Genomic DNA, 17,500 nt, shown 5'->3' with positions numbered 1-17,500 from the left:
TCTTACTTCCTCTTTTGGTGTCTTCCTCGGCCACATACCTACTGATCATTTTGTAAGTGCCTTTGGAATTCTTAGAAACACCTCTTCCGCAGCGATTTACTCTGCACAGTATACGTAAAATAATAATAATAATAATAACAATGAAAACTACGGTAGATGTCCAGTTCCGATCAGAAATATTCAACTTCTTAGTCGAACAATTATGAAACACTTAGGAAACATTCTGGGAAGTATCTTGGCTGGCGCACATTGCAATACAGGGTTTCGAAAGGTATAGTTCACTGTTTTATTATTTATCGTTATGAGAAAGAATATCAGAGTGTAAGATGCAAAATAAATCGCTGACCAAAGTCCCTCTTCTCCTGCAGTCCACCATCGACCTTTCGGGGGATGGGGAAATAGTTTACGACTGTATTGTATTTAATTTAGGCAGCTGGGTCGCCTGGTTACATCAATGCCACCACATGAAGGCGTTATTCCCCAGCACCGACCGTCAATTACACTATCATAATGGGAATAAAAGACGAAAAAATAATCCCAGCTCACAATACCGTGCCTCAAAACAGAAATATAAAAACCTGAAATAAAACTGTGGCTAACTGATCACAAAAGGGAAAAATGCTCCCTTTCCGTCGTCGGCCATCTTAATGACGTCACGCACCGAAAACAAAATGAGCTTCGATGATTTTTCCTACTTCAAGAACACACAAAAAATTCCTTTGAGAGAAAAAAATATCACTTTGATCTCACAGAACAAAGAAACATCGGTGGGCAAAATAATAACAGAAGCAGGGTATTTTTTTTTTTTTTCGTCAATTCTCTTTTTTTTTTCTGATTCTTTTTTGACCTTATATATATATATTTCTCGCGTGATTAGCTTAATTAGTCTTTGTTATGTCCAGCCTAGAATTTCCTTTTTTGGGGGTGTGGAAAATGAGGGAGTGAGTGAGGGAGGAGAGAGAGAGAGAGAGAGAGAGAGAGAGAGAGCGAAGAAAATAAGAAAAGGAGGAACTGAAGAGGCATTCAACACGGAAAAAGCAAAGAAAAGAATGAAAAAGAAAAGCTGAGAGAGAGAGAGAGAGAGAGAGAGAGAGAGAGAGAGAATATGTTGGTTACGTCTCTCTATCCACCGTCCACCTCTCCAAATTAGCCCAATCATTGTATTGATGACAGCGTGTTGAAAATAGGCGTATCCCACACCAGGCAAAATAATTGGTTACGAATTGGATTAAATCGGGCAGCGGGAGGGTGAGGGAGAGGGGGGTAGGAGGAGGGAAGTGAGGGAGAGAAGGGAAGGAATGAGAGAGAAAGGAAGGGAGAGAGAGTAAGAGAGAAGAAGTGGACAAGGAAGAGTAGGGGAGCAAGGAGAAGGGAAGGGAAGGGGAGGGGAGGGGAGGGGAGGGGAGGGGAGGGGAGGGGAAGGAAGGGAAGGGAAGGGAAGGGAAGGGAAGGGAAGGGAAGGGAAGGGAAGGAAGGAAAGGGAAGGGAAGGGAAGGGAAGGGAAGGAAAAGAAAGGGAGGAGAGAGAGAGAGAGAGAGAGAGAGAGAGAGAGAGAGAGAGAGTTAATTAAAGAATTCACGTTATAAGTAAATTATCATCCATATCACTGACCCTTTCTCTCTCTCTCTCTCACTCTCTCCCTCTCTCTTCCCGCGAGTTCAGCAATTATTCCTTTTTTCTGCAGCAATTATACGTGTTAAAATCCTAAATGATGATAGGGAACGAGAGGGAGGGAAGGAAGGAGGGAGGGAGAGAGAGAGGGATGGATGGAGGAAGGGAGAGAAAGAGGGATGGATGGAGGAAGGGAAAGAGGAAAGGAAAGGAATAGAGGGAGGGGTAAGGAAGGATGGAATATGGAGGGAAGGGGTTAGAAAGAGAGAGAAAGGGTAGAGAGAAAGGCAGAGAAAGAAAGAGGAAAAGAGGGAAAAGAGGAAGAAATAGAAAGGGTTGAACCAAACGGGGGAGAGAGAGAGAGAGAGAGAGAGAGTGTGTGTGTGTGTGTGTGTGTGTGTGTGTGTGTGTGTGTGTGTGTGTGTGTGTGTGTGTGTGTGTGTGTGTGTTAATGAAGTTATTTGATCCATGACTTTTCATGCAAGCCTCTCTCGCTCTCTCTCTCTACACACACACACACACACACACACACACACACACACACACACACACACACACACACACACGCCTCGCTCAGGTTGCGAAAAGTTTCACTGATGAAGTGGGTGGTTACTGTCCCCCTTGAGCAAGGGGATGGGTGTGTGTGTGTGAAGGTCACAGCCTTGCCCTTAGATCGGACTATATGAGCTCTCAGCTCCCTTCCGGGAGGGTAAAAAGCTGACGATCACGACCATCATGTGATAATGACCGACCCGGTGCATTACACACACTGCTTTTCATGTATCCAACTATGACCACAGATTAGACAGCTTCTTCCCTGTGGTCCATCATTCCTCCCACGTGCACCAGATAGCCTCACACACTCGCACATGTCACCTCCTGAGCGCTAATGTCCACCGTCCATACTGAATAAATGGTAGGGGTATCTCTTTCACGCCTGGTATGATGGTATTAAAGGTGGTGTTTTTATGACATGATGGCGGGTGTTTTAACTTATGACTTTTTTCTAACTAAATTAACGTCCTCAAATTCTTTACTGCCTCAGCCCAGGATTGCTTTCGGGTCCTTTTGATCAGCAACTCACTATCCTACCACTTAACCCACAAGTAACAATAGTTAAATACAGACACACAAGCATTCAATCACCTAAAAAGTAAAAAAAAATAAAAAAGTATATATATATATATATATATATATATATATATATATATATATATATATATATATATATATATATATATATACAGGCAAATACAGGTTGAGTGTTCATGAGGTCAGGGTTCAAATCCCGACTACGAAGTGCATTTAAGTGAATACTGTAGGCCGTCTTTCCATGTGCTCTTTCATGGCTGTTTTCAGACGCATGAGTCAAAACAGCATTATTTGTTTTTCCCGTTCTAAAGGCATAATTGTCCTTTCACCCATTTTGCCGTGATCTCTCTTTGCTTTCCCTCCTATTCGATTTCTCCCAATTCTCCTTTTTCTCTAACTTCCTTCCATCTGTTTTCTTTTCCACTTCTTTCTCCTTTCACTTGTCTACTCGCTCTAGCATTCCTCTCCTTTCTACCTTCCCTCCTCCTCCTTCCTTCTCTTCTTGCCTCTCTCTCTCTTCCCTTGTCCTCCCTATTCCTACTTTCTCTCATCCTCATTCCCTCTCTTCTTCCCTCCCCTACTCCTCCTCTCTCCTCCCTACTCCCTCTTTCCGTCTCCCCCCCCCGCCGCCTGGACTGCTGATTACTGGAAAATAGGTGTGATTGGAAGCAAACCATGGTAATAGGGATTAGGGAATGGAGGGTCATGGTGGTGATAAGAGTGGTGGCAGTTGTGGTAGTGGTTGTAGGAATGGTTGTGGTATTTGTGGTAATGGTGGTGGAGGTTGTGATGGTGGTGGTGGTGGTGACTGGCGGTTGCAGCTGTGGTGGTGGTTGTGACAGATGTGGTTCTTGTGGTAGCCGTGACCGTAGCTGTGGTGGTGGTAGTGGTCAGGTGGTAGAAGAGTAAGCTGCTGATTGGAGGGAAGCAAGACTGATCCCAGACTGAGCAGGGGACTGTTTGGTAATCTCAGTTTCATCACTACAGATTTAAATTATCTTTCAAGACCCACAGACATATCACAACTCCTCCCCTACTCCTAGTCAGTAACATAACACCAGCCTTAAATGAGAGACCTAGCATATATTCAGTACGGACAGTGGGTTTTAGCACCGAAAGAGTGACATGCGAAAGTATGTGACACGTAGGGGGACCGTCGAACATCAGGGAAAGGACTGTGCTGCCTATGCCCAAGCCACATACATAAAAAATATACACATTATGGCAATATTAGGGAAGAGAGCGACGTTATTTACGGGATTCAAAATTAGCAAACCGTGATAATCAAAGCAATGGAGGGGCAAGGAATCACACATCCAGCCATTACTAAGCGATTGGCGAGTGATGAGGTGTTCCCGATTGGACTGATGATGCGGTTATTGTCTGAGGCCCAGCGGGTGATTGGCCACTGATGGGGAGGTGATTGGATGAGTGGGGGGGAGGGGGAGGGATGGGGAGGGGGGAGAGATGGGGAAGGGGAGAGAGTGACTGTCTTCACTTCATTCCCTTACATATCTGGGGTTCTCTGTGTCCTTCCCCCCTTCGATCCCTTCCTGGTTTGGGTTTATTAGTGTTTGTGTTGTGTTACTGAGAGAGAGAGAGAGAGAGAGAGAGAGAGAGAGAGAGAGAAACCCTGATATATTTGTGTGTTTGTATGTGAAAATAAAGATAATATTGACTGAACTGGGTAAAAGTCTGAAAATACAAAGAATGTATGTAGTCATCTGTGCTTGAGAGAGAGAGAGAGAGAGAGAGAGATGAAACACAGAGATATAATGCGCCTGTTTTTATGTAGGTGTATCAAAGAGAGAGATAATGCGCCTGTATTTATGTCGGTGTATAAGGCAATCTCTCTCTCTCTCTCTCTCTCTCTCTCTCTCTCTCTCTCTCTCTCTCTCTCTCTCTCTCTCTCTCTCTCACACACACACACACACACACACACACAACAGAGGGACGCGGAGTCTTAACAAACACAAACCAGATACATGGACGAAGAACAAACACACGCACAGATTGTTGGCTCATGCTCCCCTCATAAGCCAGAACACACACACACACACACACACACACACACACACACGCAATGATTACCAAGATAGCGTCCACTCCCGAACACAATACACACCATTCCATTACAGGTACACACACACACACACACCGGGCATCACCATTGCAATTCCCTGCCTTAGTCTATATCCGCGTGTTATCCCTCTCATTGCGTAGGTTCTCTCTCTCTCTCTCTCTCTCTCTCTAATAAAATCGTCGCACTGTGAGAAAATTTAGAGATCGATTATAACTGCATTTCTTTTCTCCTTTATTTTTTTGGCTGAATAAAATCGTCTGCAAACAGTATTAAACATATGGGTCAGGCTATCGCATTGGTATGGATTTTCTTATATTTTATTGCCTGACCGTAAACTTATGAAAAACTACTGAAACAAGTCGCATTGCAATAAAAAAAAAAAAAAGGAAAAAAATCTAGTATCAACACATATTAAATACCAAATAGTAAATAATAGCTTTCACTGATACACTTAGAATCGAACCTGCGATACAAGAATTATTTACGCGGCCAAAAAAAAAAAAAAGGTCATGAAAGATTTTTTAATTTTGTTGAAATCTATGAAGAAGTTCGTCAGCCTTCTGTTAAGTATGATTAACTATGACAGATGGAAAGTGTGGTGACCGAGAATGTCGTGTAAGAGATTTTTGGCTTTTAAAAATTCACACACACACACACACACACACACACACACACACACACTAAACATCATGCACACAATGAAACACACAGAAAACTTAGACATAATCGTTACCATCACCATCCTAATCATGTTTGCCAAGTACACAAGGAGTGTGGCTATCTTAATATTATCCCTTTGATCTTTTTGAGGGCCATTAATCTGAGAACAAGAGTAAGCAAACCCCGGTCACAAATCCCCCCCTACCCCTCTTCTCCCCGTCCTGTACACAATTTACATAAGGCTGTTTTCAGTATAGGTGGTAGGGTGTGTGATTAACTTATTTATTTGACCCACTTAGTCTCCTTCTATAACACGCAGCGAATACGTGGCTAACGAAAGCATGATCAGTCCAGATTGATTTCCTACACAGAGGAGAACTAAGATATCCAACTTCCAAATTTCAACGACTCCTCAAACTTCTGATTTCGTGATTATCAGGCATACGGTGTACCCAACAGGTCCTTGAGTTGCCCTGAACATTTACAGTACAAACACACACACACACACACACACACACACACACACACACACACACACACACACACACACACAATCACGAGCATACATTGATTCATACACAGACACAAACACACAACAATCCCACAAACACAGAGTCACAAGCAAATACAGATGCAGAGAGAGGCACAAACCGGGTATGTAAGCAGATGGGAGTGAGTTATTGTGGAGGCGGAGATCGGCCATTGTCCCCAGCCCTGCCCATCACCAGCACAAACAACCCGCCGATACCTCTAATTACACTGGAGGGAGGGGAGAGAGAAGAGGGAGAAGGGAGAGAGAAGAGGGAGAAGGGAAAGAGAAGAGAGAGAAGAGCACGAGAAGATGGAGGGGGTGGGAGGTAAAGGGGAGAAAAAGAGAGGGGGAGACAGAAGAGGAAGAGGGTGAGAGATGATGGAAGAAGAGGAGATGAGAGGGGGAGAGAGAAAAGAGAGAGGATATGAGGGGAGAAGATGAGAGGAAGAGGGAGAGGGGAGAAGATGAGAGGAAGAGGGAGAGGGCAGACTGTAGAGAAGCAAAGGACAGTGGAGGAGGGTGAAAGAAAGAGAAAAGGGGAGGAAGGAATACAAAGGAGTACAAAAGTAAATATGCAGACTTATCAGTCCTTTCGCGGCTGTTTGTTATAGGGAAGGTTATAATTATCATACCTCTTCAATGAGTCAAAGGCAAGGATAGGAAAGCAGAAAGACTGGGGAGGAAGAGGGAGTTATGGTAGAGGAAAGGAGAGGAAAAAGAGAGAGTGGGAAGAGGAAAGACGGGGGGGGGGGGGAGGAAGAGTGGAGGGGCAGGAGGGAGAAGAGAGAGAAGAAAGGATAAGGAAGAGAAGGGAAGAAGTGAATGGAAAAGGAGAGAGAGAGAGAGAGAGAGAGAGAGAGAGAGAGAGAGGTGTTTGCGTACATATTTATCTGAAAATATTAGTGTGTTTATATATTTGTATTACTGAGTATACAGGACTGCCAACGTGTGTGTGTGTGTGTGTGTGTGTGTGTGTGTGTGTGTGTGTGTGTGTGTGTGTGTGTGTGTGTGTGTGTGTGTGTGTGTGTGTGATGGTTCCTCTACAGCCGAAATTCTGTATTACGACAGACGATTGTATTTAGTTAACGAGAGGCCCCTCGTCATACAAGAGTTGACTTACTGATGAACTGATTACATTAAAAAGATCATGGCACCTAAACACACAGGTTATTTCCGTCGTACAACAAGAGTAAATGCTGAACAAGGATAGACAGACAAACAGACAGACAGACAGATAGACTGACAGACAGACAGAACAGACAGACAGACAGATTGATAAATAGACAGATAAACAGATAGACAGATAGATGTAGACAGACATAGATACCGTATACAGATATAATAAATAAAACCAATAAAATTACAGTAGTCATCAAATCGTCAGCTTACCTCCAAGCTCCCTAGTCACTGCTACTCCAGCCTTGCCTCACTGCAACACATCGGCACTGGGATGGAAAGAAAATTTTTTGAGACTCATACAGGCTACAGTAATTTCGACTTCTGTATTTCACTGTTTTATGAAATATGAGAGAGAGTACTTCTAGTGAATGCTCTTATCCCTTCAATATGGTGATGGAGAGGGACGCCTTCATGTGGTGGAACTGATATAATTAGGCGATGGAGCTGCCAGGCTATACAAACGTACCTCAAATTCCCGCCAAACGAGGATAGTGGACTGCAGGAGGAGGACAACTCAAGTCTGCAGTCCAAACAGAGAGACAGTCAGACAAATAGACAGACAGACAAACAAACAAAGATAAGGGAAGACATACAAACAGACAGAAAGACGAAAAGACAGACATTTTTTTGTATTTCATTCATCCTTCCACCACACAATATTACCAAACTTCAATCTACTCCTCTCCAAACTCCAAAATCACTGCTACTCCACCACAACCACTCCTACTCCACACTCTCCACACTGCAAGCCATCCAGGGGAGCAACTAACCTCATTGCAGGATAGAAGAAGCGAGATTAGCGAGCAAGAGAGTCGGGCTGGGTCCTTTGAGCGGCGGGACTCTAAGGGCGGGGACGAGGAGACTTGAGGAGGTTTTTATAGGGTTGATAAGACAGCTGAATCCAAATTACTTAATGATGATGATGATAATGATGATGAAGGAAAATATGACGGCATTGGAATAAGAGTACTATGTGATGAAGCGTGTTTTTCCACGTAATTACTCAGTGATGATGATGATGATGATGATGATACGGAGGAGGAAATTGTACTGCCACTGGAATAGTGCTGATCGAGGAAGCGTGTATCTTTTTTCCTTCGAGACTACTTAACGCAGCTGACGTGAGGAAATTATACAAGACTTGAGTGAACTATACAGTAAATACGAAGAAAGTACAATAAATGATTAAAAAGGGCAAGAACACCAGTACTATATAACAATAACTTTATGTTATTGTCTCATCCCAGTCCAACCTGTAGTACACCGAGCGCTGATTAACTCCCCCAGGCTTCTATGGCTCACGCTCAGATGAATAAAATTGTCTGGCGTTAGTGGAATAAAATGACAGAGTTGCACCTACCATGAGAGGGCTAGAGACTGTAACTGTAGACCCAAAAAATTAACCTTTTTCTCGCGTAATGGGTTCTACACAGGCACACTCTCTCTCTCTCTCTCTCTCTCTCTCTCTCTCTCTCTCTCTCTCTCTCTCTCTCTCTCTCTCTCTCTCTCTCTCTCTCTCTCTTCCTTCACCAGTACAATGATACTGGTCTGGGAAGGGGGAGAAAGACGGAAAAGAATTATGTGAAAGACAATAATGAATAACGAAAAGAAAGGATTGAGAGAGAGAGAGAGAGAGAGAGAGAGAGAGAGAGAGAGAGAGAGAGAGAGAGAGGGGAACTCATTTAGTGCAAGTCTATTTACAAGTATCAAGAAACCACAACATATATAAAGAAACTGACGACGACGACGATGACTGGGAAAGAATAAATGGAAGAGGAAGAGAAGCGTCAAGATGATAAAGAAATTATAAAGGAGAGACAAAAAAAAATATAATACAGACTCATTTATCGTTCAAATTGCTTCAAGATCTTTATAACTTCATTTCCAAAGCACTTCCTTCAACCCCCTTTCTAACCTGCGTATCGTCCAAACCTGCGATAGCATTTACGTACTGTGGGAATGCATACATTATAGGGCTGTTTATATACACATTCATACATCACTGGTCACATGCCGATCCATAACTATTCATTTTTTTCTGGCAACACAACTGACCTACACACACAGATCGGCACAACAAAATCAAGCACTTAGCTCATTATACCTGGCTGTCGATTGGCTACGTAACTGTACCTCTCGCTAACCTGAAAATTGTTACACTTGTCTACATAGTCAGTTCCACATGCATACTTCTCCCCACAACGTTAATCTGAATTTACACTATCCAAAATTAAAATGCGGGTATACAGTTCTACACACCTGACTAAATATGAACAATTCTACATCTAGCAAACCAGATTACAGAGCTACGTGGGTCTGCATACCTGGCTTCATATAAATGCTATTATTCAGGGAGACATATATGCATACCTCCCCAGTTCTAGCCACAAGAATTCTACCTAACCAGACACACATGACTACACAACTACACACCTGACTGGCCTACACACATACACATCTCACTACAAAATCACACATCTAACTATACAACTACATACATGACTGATCTACACACATGCAAATCTTCCTTCACAATTACACACATGACTACACAGCTACACACATGACTGAACGACACACATCCTAATCTTATTCCACAATTACACACATGACTACACAACAATACATATGACTGACCTACAACCATTCAAATCTTACTCCACACACACACACACACACACACACACACACACACACACACACACACACACACACACACACACACACATCACATTACACATCAACACGTCTCACTATACATCCGACTGCACATCATATTACACACCTGACTAACGAGTGCTATACGACGGAGGTTTTCTATCTTGCCTACGATGGTGTGTGTGTGTGTGTGTGTGTGTGTGTGTGTGTGTGTGTGTGTGTGTGTGTGTGTGTGTGTGTGTGTGTGTGTGTGTGTGTGTGTGTGTGTGTGTGTGTGTTGGCGGCCCTGTAACAGATGCATGCAAATCCTGTTACCAGTACTAATTCTCCTTCTTCTCCCCCTCCCTCTCTCTCTCGCTCACTTCCTCTCTCTCTCTCTCTCTCTCTCCTCCCCTTTCCCTCACTCATCCACTCCTTACTTCTTGCCACCAGCTTCCTCTTCTCATTCTCCTCCCTCTCTTATCCTCTCCATCCCTCTCTCACTCTCTCTTTCCTTCCCTTCTCTTCCCTTCCCTCGCTCTCTTTATTTTCTCTTTCACCCTTGTATTTCAGACTTTCCTTTCTCACCCTTTCTGTACCTCAAAATTTCGTACTCTCTCTCTCTCTCTCCACACACACACACACACACACACACACACACACACACACACACACACACACACACACACACACATACTACACACTATATATGCAAGTCTTCTAATCTCATCACTTCCTTCCCTCCTTGCCACTTCCCTCCCTTCCCTCTCTCCCATCTCCCCCCCTTCCCTCCCTGCCACCTCCCCCCCCTCCTCCCGGCGCGGTCACCTCCAATTGGTCATTAGGTCTGTACACGGGTCGTAAGGACATTATGGTAATACACCTCGCTATATTCACCACCTGTTCTATTGGATTGGACGCTTTCATTCCAACACTCTCTCTCTCTCTCTCTCTCTCTCTCTCTCTCTCTCTCTCTCTCTCTCTTTCACTTCCTGTCTCGTCATCTTGCATTTCTATTTATCCGGCCAGCCGTCTGTTTGTCTTTCTCCAGGTGTGAGTGTCTATTTCCTATATTATTATTATTAAATTGTGTGTGTGTGTGTGTGTGTGTGTATGTGTGTGTGTGTGTGTGTGTGTGTGTGTGTGTGTGTGTGTGTGTGTGTGTGTGTGTGTGTGTGTGTGTGTGTGTGTGTGTGTGTGTGTGTGTGTGTGTGTGTGTGTGTGTGTGCGTGCGTGCGTGCGTGCGCGCGCGCGCGTGCGCGCTGGACCCGTGGTCAGTATTAGGTAAATCTGCACTCGTACTCTGGTCTAGTGGCAAGAACAGAGTGGCTGCTGTTCGTAAAGACACTGGAAAATCCTCACTGTTGTAAATTTGATGATGTGAATTTGGCCAAAACTCTTATCACGTATTCTTCCACAAAATGCCCAGCTCCAGTACTCCCGTCCTTTTAATCATCATCCCACTTCTCTACCACTTGACCACCACCTCCCTCGTGTGACTGACAAGGAAAGTACCCAGCAAATATTCCCTCTAGGCTAAGACATGCAACCGTCAGTTACATTCAGGTCCTTTTTACAATTCTGAACATTAACAGGCTGGGGAAAAAATATCTTACCCATGGGTCTCCTGCTGGGTCCCTGAATCGAACCCTGGATTTCTCGACTGTGGACTAACTGTGCTTCCCATCACCCCCACCTGTCCCGTCCGTGATATTCCTGTTCGTCTCTCTCTCTCTCTCTCTCTCTCTCTCTCTCTCTTTCATTTCCTGTCCAATTTATCTTCCGGTTAATTCTTTCTACCTGCAGACGATTTCCTTCAACTCAGGAAAGGCCTCTCGTGATGAAGGGCTTAACGAAGGTTATAACCTAACCCCTACAAATCGCTAAGTCTCTCCTAAGCCAAATAAAATCGTCAGAGACAGTATGAATAAAGTACGGCATCGAACTGAAGGGGTCAATCTGCATAAGTAGCCTACATAACCTTCGTACGTTTTTTTCTTTCTTTTTTTTTCAGCACTACTCACTTGCCTCTCACTTTTCTTTCCCTAATTTTCACCTACCTACTTCTTTTCTTTCATACCTTCTCATTTCCTACTTCTTTTCGCATTGTAACACCTCTCTCTCTCTCTCTCTCTCTCTCTCTCTCTCTCTCTCTCTCTATGCAGAAATAAACCAGTAAGGAAGAGGTGCTAAACAGCCTCTAAAATACAGGACAAATTTATCTCTCTTCTCTCTATTCCTTTTCTTCTCGACTTCACTCTGTATCTCTTCTTCTCTTTATACCTGATTTTCTCTACTTCACTGTATAATCTCCTCTTCTCTTTATTCTTTTATTTTCTCTTTTTCATGCTTCTATCTGTGTCCTTTTTTTACATTTTATTCCTTTTAACTTTTTTTTCTCCGCCTGTGACCCAGAAAGTGATATACACATTATGATTTCTGCTTACAGGGTTTGTTTTAAGTTGGTTGTTTGACCGTTTCTTCCTTTATGCTCATTGTATGTGCGGGGGGGGAGGGTTGCTTACCTGTCTATTATTTACCTGGCATTTATCTACCCGTCTATTATTTACCTGCCTGTATTATTTACCTGTCCACTTATTACCAGTCTGTTTTAGGGATTTACTGCAAACAATGTTAATCTCTTCACCACGAGATCCCTCAGCCTAATACGACCGTCTGACAGAAGCAAAACTAGAATAAGTATCGCAAAACTAAAAGGGGTACGTGAAAACTTTTTAAGTCTTCACTCCGATGACGAATATTTTTATCTTGTTACCTCCAGACGACTTTTTTCAGTTTCAGACAGAGTTTACCCAATGAGTGACATATGGTCCTCACTAGCGCCTTCGTTACAAGAGTCAAGAGGTCTAATAAAATCGTCTGGTGGTGGCGAAAATGAAATGAAACAGGTCACTGCACTGAGAGGGATATATACCAATCTCGCTACGAGGGACAGGTTGTGGCCACAATCATCCACTCATTTGATGTAATGATGCTTACTTCTTCCTTCACCTATATGACTTTTATTTCTGTCTCCACTTTTCTCTTTCTATTTCTCCTTACGTTCCTGTAACTTTTTATTACTTTTCTTTCCACTTCAGTTGGTTCTACACTAAGTGAAAAGCCTAATGGTTTCTTTTAACCCAAGAAACCATTTACAACGCTGGGTGGTAGCCATATAACCCCATTACGAGGTTAAGTTGAATCTACTATGGTGCCCCTGTTAAATGGGTGAAGAGACGCTAATGCGGTATCCATCCAGGAACCAAATCTTCGCACATTTCTCCGCGGCTCGCTGTGGTGATGCTCAGTCAACCACAAGGGAACATGGTCTGCTCAATCAGACAGACTAGGGCTGAACAACAACAACAATAACGAGGGGTCTCATTTCAGCTTACAAAAATCGTCTAGCGGTAGTAAAAACAGAAATGTGGTCATGGTAGTGAACGGGTGTAAAGTAGCCAGCAGGTGTTAGCAGCAGCAGCATCAGTGGCAGTAACGAGGCCCCAGGATCGTAACAGTAACATAAAGCAACAAAAACACACCAATTACAGAGGCGGATATTGCAGCAAAAAACCTGGCCCCCACATTGTTTATAGTAGCAGGCAGAGAGAGAGAGAGAGAGAGAGAGAGGCAGGCATACAGAGAGACAGAGGGAGGGAGAGGGAGAGGGAGGCCAAGTTTGCATTACAAATTGAGCGTAATGACGGCATCACCTTTCTCAGCTAACAATCGCCTAACGCCATGATCCAACCTCAATTGTACCGCGCCCACAATGACGATTTGCATTAGACGCCGTAAATCCACCCAGCGGGAGGGGGATTACTCGCAGGGGGGATGAAGGGGGGAGGGGAAGGAGAGAGGAGGGATGGAGAGGGGGGTTGAGAAGGGAGAGGAATGCTTAGGAAGATAGGGAGAGGACGAACGGGAGAATAGGAAAGTGGGGAAGGAAGGGGATGGTTTGGGGCGGGGAAGAGGAATGGAGAACGTGAGATGGAGGGGAGAGTACAGCAGAGGGAAGGGGAGGGAAGGAGGAAGGAGGGGTGTTGGGGATTATAGTGATGAGAGAGGGGACCGGGCAAGGAGGAGGAGGGAAGGGGGGCAGATTTAGGACCAAAGAGGGGAGAAAGGAAACTGGAAGTGAGGAAACGGAGGGGAGAGGGGAGTGGAGGGAAGAAAGGGAAGGGAAAGCAGGAGGAGAGAGAGACGGGAGAGGGGTAAGGGGGAGGAAAAGAGAGGTGAAGAGGGAGGGTAAATAGGAATATGAGATGAGGGGGGGAGGCAGGGATTACAGGGACGAGTGAGAGATTGTGGGAGGAGAGACGGAGGGGATGGAGACAGCAGGCGAGAGAGTGTGGGAGAGGGGAGCTAAGAGAGAGGGGGGAGAGAGAGAGGGAGGGAAGGAGAGAGGAGGGGAGACAGGAGGGTATTAGGGGGTTAATGGAGGAAGGGATGTGGTGGGAGGGGGGATTTGGGATTAAAAACCTGAAAGGGAGGTGGTTAGGGGAGCAAGAAGCGGGGGGAGGGGGGGAGCTCTGGCCATACCGATGTAGTGCAAGGGACTGGGATTGGTGAAGTGAGGAGAGAGGAAAGGAGGAGAGAGGGGGGTCTAGGATTACGGAGATGAGGGAAGAGGAGAAGGAGAGAGAGGAAGAGAGATGAAGGGGAAAAAGGAGGAAGGGTGAGAAGGAGGGAGGGGGAGAGGGATGGAGGGGGAGAAGTAAGAAGAGGGAGAGACGGAGGGAGGGAGAGGGTTGGAAAAGACGGAAGGAGAGGAGTAGAGGATTTAGAGATGACGGGAAGGGAAGAGAGAGACTGGAATACAGAAATGCGGGATAGAAAAGGGAGATGCGATGCGGGAGAGGGAAAAGTGGAGGAGGGAAAGATAAAGAGATGAGGAAGGGGATGGGGGGATAGATGAGAGCAGAAGGGGAGATTAAGAGATGAGAGGAGCGGTGGGAGGAAGGATGGGGAAGGGGGAAGAAGGGAGGAGGTGGATTAAGAGATGAGGGGAGGGGTGGGGGGTTAGGGATGGCATTGTTTGGCTGGCATAATGGGTCGTGGCATACAAGGGGGAACAGACTGGATCAAAGAATCAATTATCAGTGTACATAGTGTGGTTCAGGGGCGGGTGGGGAGAGGGGGAGGAAGAGACAGAGAGGGGAGGGGGGTGAAAGAGACAAAGAGGAGAGGGGGCGGGGGAAGGAGGAGGGGAGAAGTGGAGAGAAGGAGGGGAGGGCTGGAGAGAAGGAATCAGTTTGGGAGTTAGGAATGGAGGAATGGAAGGAAGGAAGGATGGAGGTATGGAAGGAGAGGAGATGGAGAGAGAGGAGAGAAGGGGGAAGGGAAGGAGGGAGGGTGTTAGGAAGGGAAAGAAGGAAGAGGAGTAGTGACAAAAAGAAGCAAGGAAGATTAAGAGTGAGGAAGGAAGGGACAAAGTGGGTTAGGGAGGAGAGGATTGAGACGAGCAGAGATGATGTAAAGGGGAGTGGAGGAATGAAGGAAGGAAAGAATAAGGAAACAGGGAAAGGAGAGGTGACAGGGAGCGAGAAAAGAGAGGGGAGGAAGGAGAAAATGGAGAAGAGCAGGGGAAAGCCAGTATAGAGAGGAAAACAGTGAAAGAAAAATGGAAGGGATAGGAAAAGGATGAGTAGTTAAAAGTACAGAGATGGAATATGAGAAACAGGTAAAGAAGAGAAAGAGAGAGAGAGAGAGAGAGAGAGAAAGGCGGGGGGGAGGTGGCAGTGTTAGGTATGCAGTGAGCGTCGGTAAAGCTGTTTGTTGAGGAGGGTGAGAGTGTGACCACATCCCACATCACAACACATCATTCCACGCGTGATGACGGATGGGATGTGGTGATGGCTGCCGTAGTGTTGTGGTGATGATGGCTGTGATGATGGTGATATGTTGTTGTTGTTGTTGTTGTTATGATGACGATGATGACGATGATGACGATGATTATGGTGGTGGTGGTGGTGGTGATAAGTTACCGGCAGTGGTATGCTGTTATTGCTGACAGTGTTGTTGTTGTTGTTGGTTGTGGTGGTGGTGGTAGCCGCAGTAGTGTTAATGTTAATATTGGTGTAAAACATATGGTGTAAGTGCGGTAGTAGAAGTGTGGTGTTATACTGATGGTGTGAGTGTGGTGATATAAATGGTGCAAGTGTCAAGTGGTATAAATATAGTGATGTAAGTGTGAAAATGCAAGTATTATACTGCAAGTGTGGTGGTGGTTGTGGTGGTCTGAACGGTGTTATAAATGTGGTGGTGTAAGTGTAATGGTATAAACAGTGTAAGTGCCAAGTTGTAAAAGTGCCGTGGTGTAAGTGTGAAGGTGTAAGTGTTATGGTGCAAGTGTCGTGGTGTAAGTGTGAAGGTGTAAGTGTTATGGTGCAAGTGTCGTGGTGTTCTAAGCGGTGGTATAAGTGTTGTGATGGAGGTACTGAGTGAGGAATTATGGTGATGACATGTTAATCTGTAATCAGGTTAGGGGGATGCTGTGTTGATAGTGATGATTCTGTTGCCGCTCTGTCTCGCTCTTGTGGTGAGAAAGATGGTGTGGTGAGAGTATAATGAGGTGCGTGGAGATACTGAGGTAGTGGTGATACGGTAGTGATGATATAATAACAGATGATAAAAATAACTTCGACATAACAACATTTTGGTCACATAAAACGTTTTGGTCCATGTCGATCAGGTCCTTCGTCTACCAATCTGCTTATTAGTGTAGCCAAAGAGAGAAGGTGAATGGCAACGGAACTGTAAATAATAATCGTTTACATGATGATATTCCTCTTCATATTGGCCGCATCAGATAAGAGGGCTGGAAATTAGAGAACAAAAGTCATCGCAGTAGAAAGGCTAATGGCAACACAAGAATAATTTTGATACGATTAACTTCAAAATTTTTCACACAGCCACTTAATGCTTCGTTTTCTTATCAAGTTACCTATTTAATGTTTTGTTTATATACGAAAAAATTGACAAGATTAAATTTTCTCCCAGATATACATACAAACAGGGATCTATCTTATTTTTTTTTTTTATTTACTTATTTATTTATTATGACGGCCACAGAGGGAGGACGCGTACGGACGAAGCGAATGCCGACGGAATAAAAACGTTCACTTGATAATGTTCCCCTGCCTATTCGATCCGGTAATCCTATATGCCGCATCAGACAGTTGGCCGGAAAAGCCTCAGGGCCACGCCATCCCCGCTGCGGCTTCAAGGCACCACATTGTTAACTATTTCAACACTATTTTATTGATTTTATATTTTTTCTGGATTATTCATGGGGGACTACGGCTACGACTACGACTACAGTACTACTACTACTACTATTCTGCTGCTGCTGTTGCTACTATTACTGTTACTACTACTACTACCACTACTACTATTTCTTCTATACTAATAATACTAATACTAATACTGCTGCTGCAACTACTACTACTAGTACTCCTATTACTACGATTACCACCACTACTACCACTCTTCCTTCTACTACTACTACTACTCAACAAAATCTATGACTGGGATCATAAAACAAGGAATGGGGCTTAAACAGGAACCAGGAAAAAGAGAACTCTGATAACTACATAGTGGAATACTGAAACAAGCCGTCAGAAGCAGTACCCAGTCTAAAAATATCAATACCATTAAAATTCAACTGAGTAACTATATTAACAAGATTCAAAAAATGCAGC

At 44.4% G+C, this 17,500-nt stretch overlaps 1 protein-coding gene across 1 annotated transcript in view; it reads left to right on the top strand.

Moving 5' to 3' along the window:
• Drgx (Dorsal root ganglia homeobox) overlaps window positions 1-17,500 on the top strand; it is a 113,671-nt gene that overhangs the window by 51,735 nt on the left and 44,436 nt on the right. The window lies entirely within an intron of this gene.

Source organism: Coenobita brevimanus, chromosome 92 (genome assembly GCF_032717465.1).
Source record: "Coenobita brevimanus isolate Jiangsu-jjx chromosome 92, ASM3271746v2, whole genome shotgun sequence".
NCBI lineage: Eukaryota > Metazoa > Arthropoda > Malacostraca > Decapoda > Coenobitidae > Coenobita > Coenobita brevimanus.
This window is presented reverse-complemented; position numbering and strand designations above follow the sequence as displayed.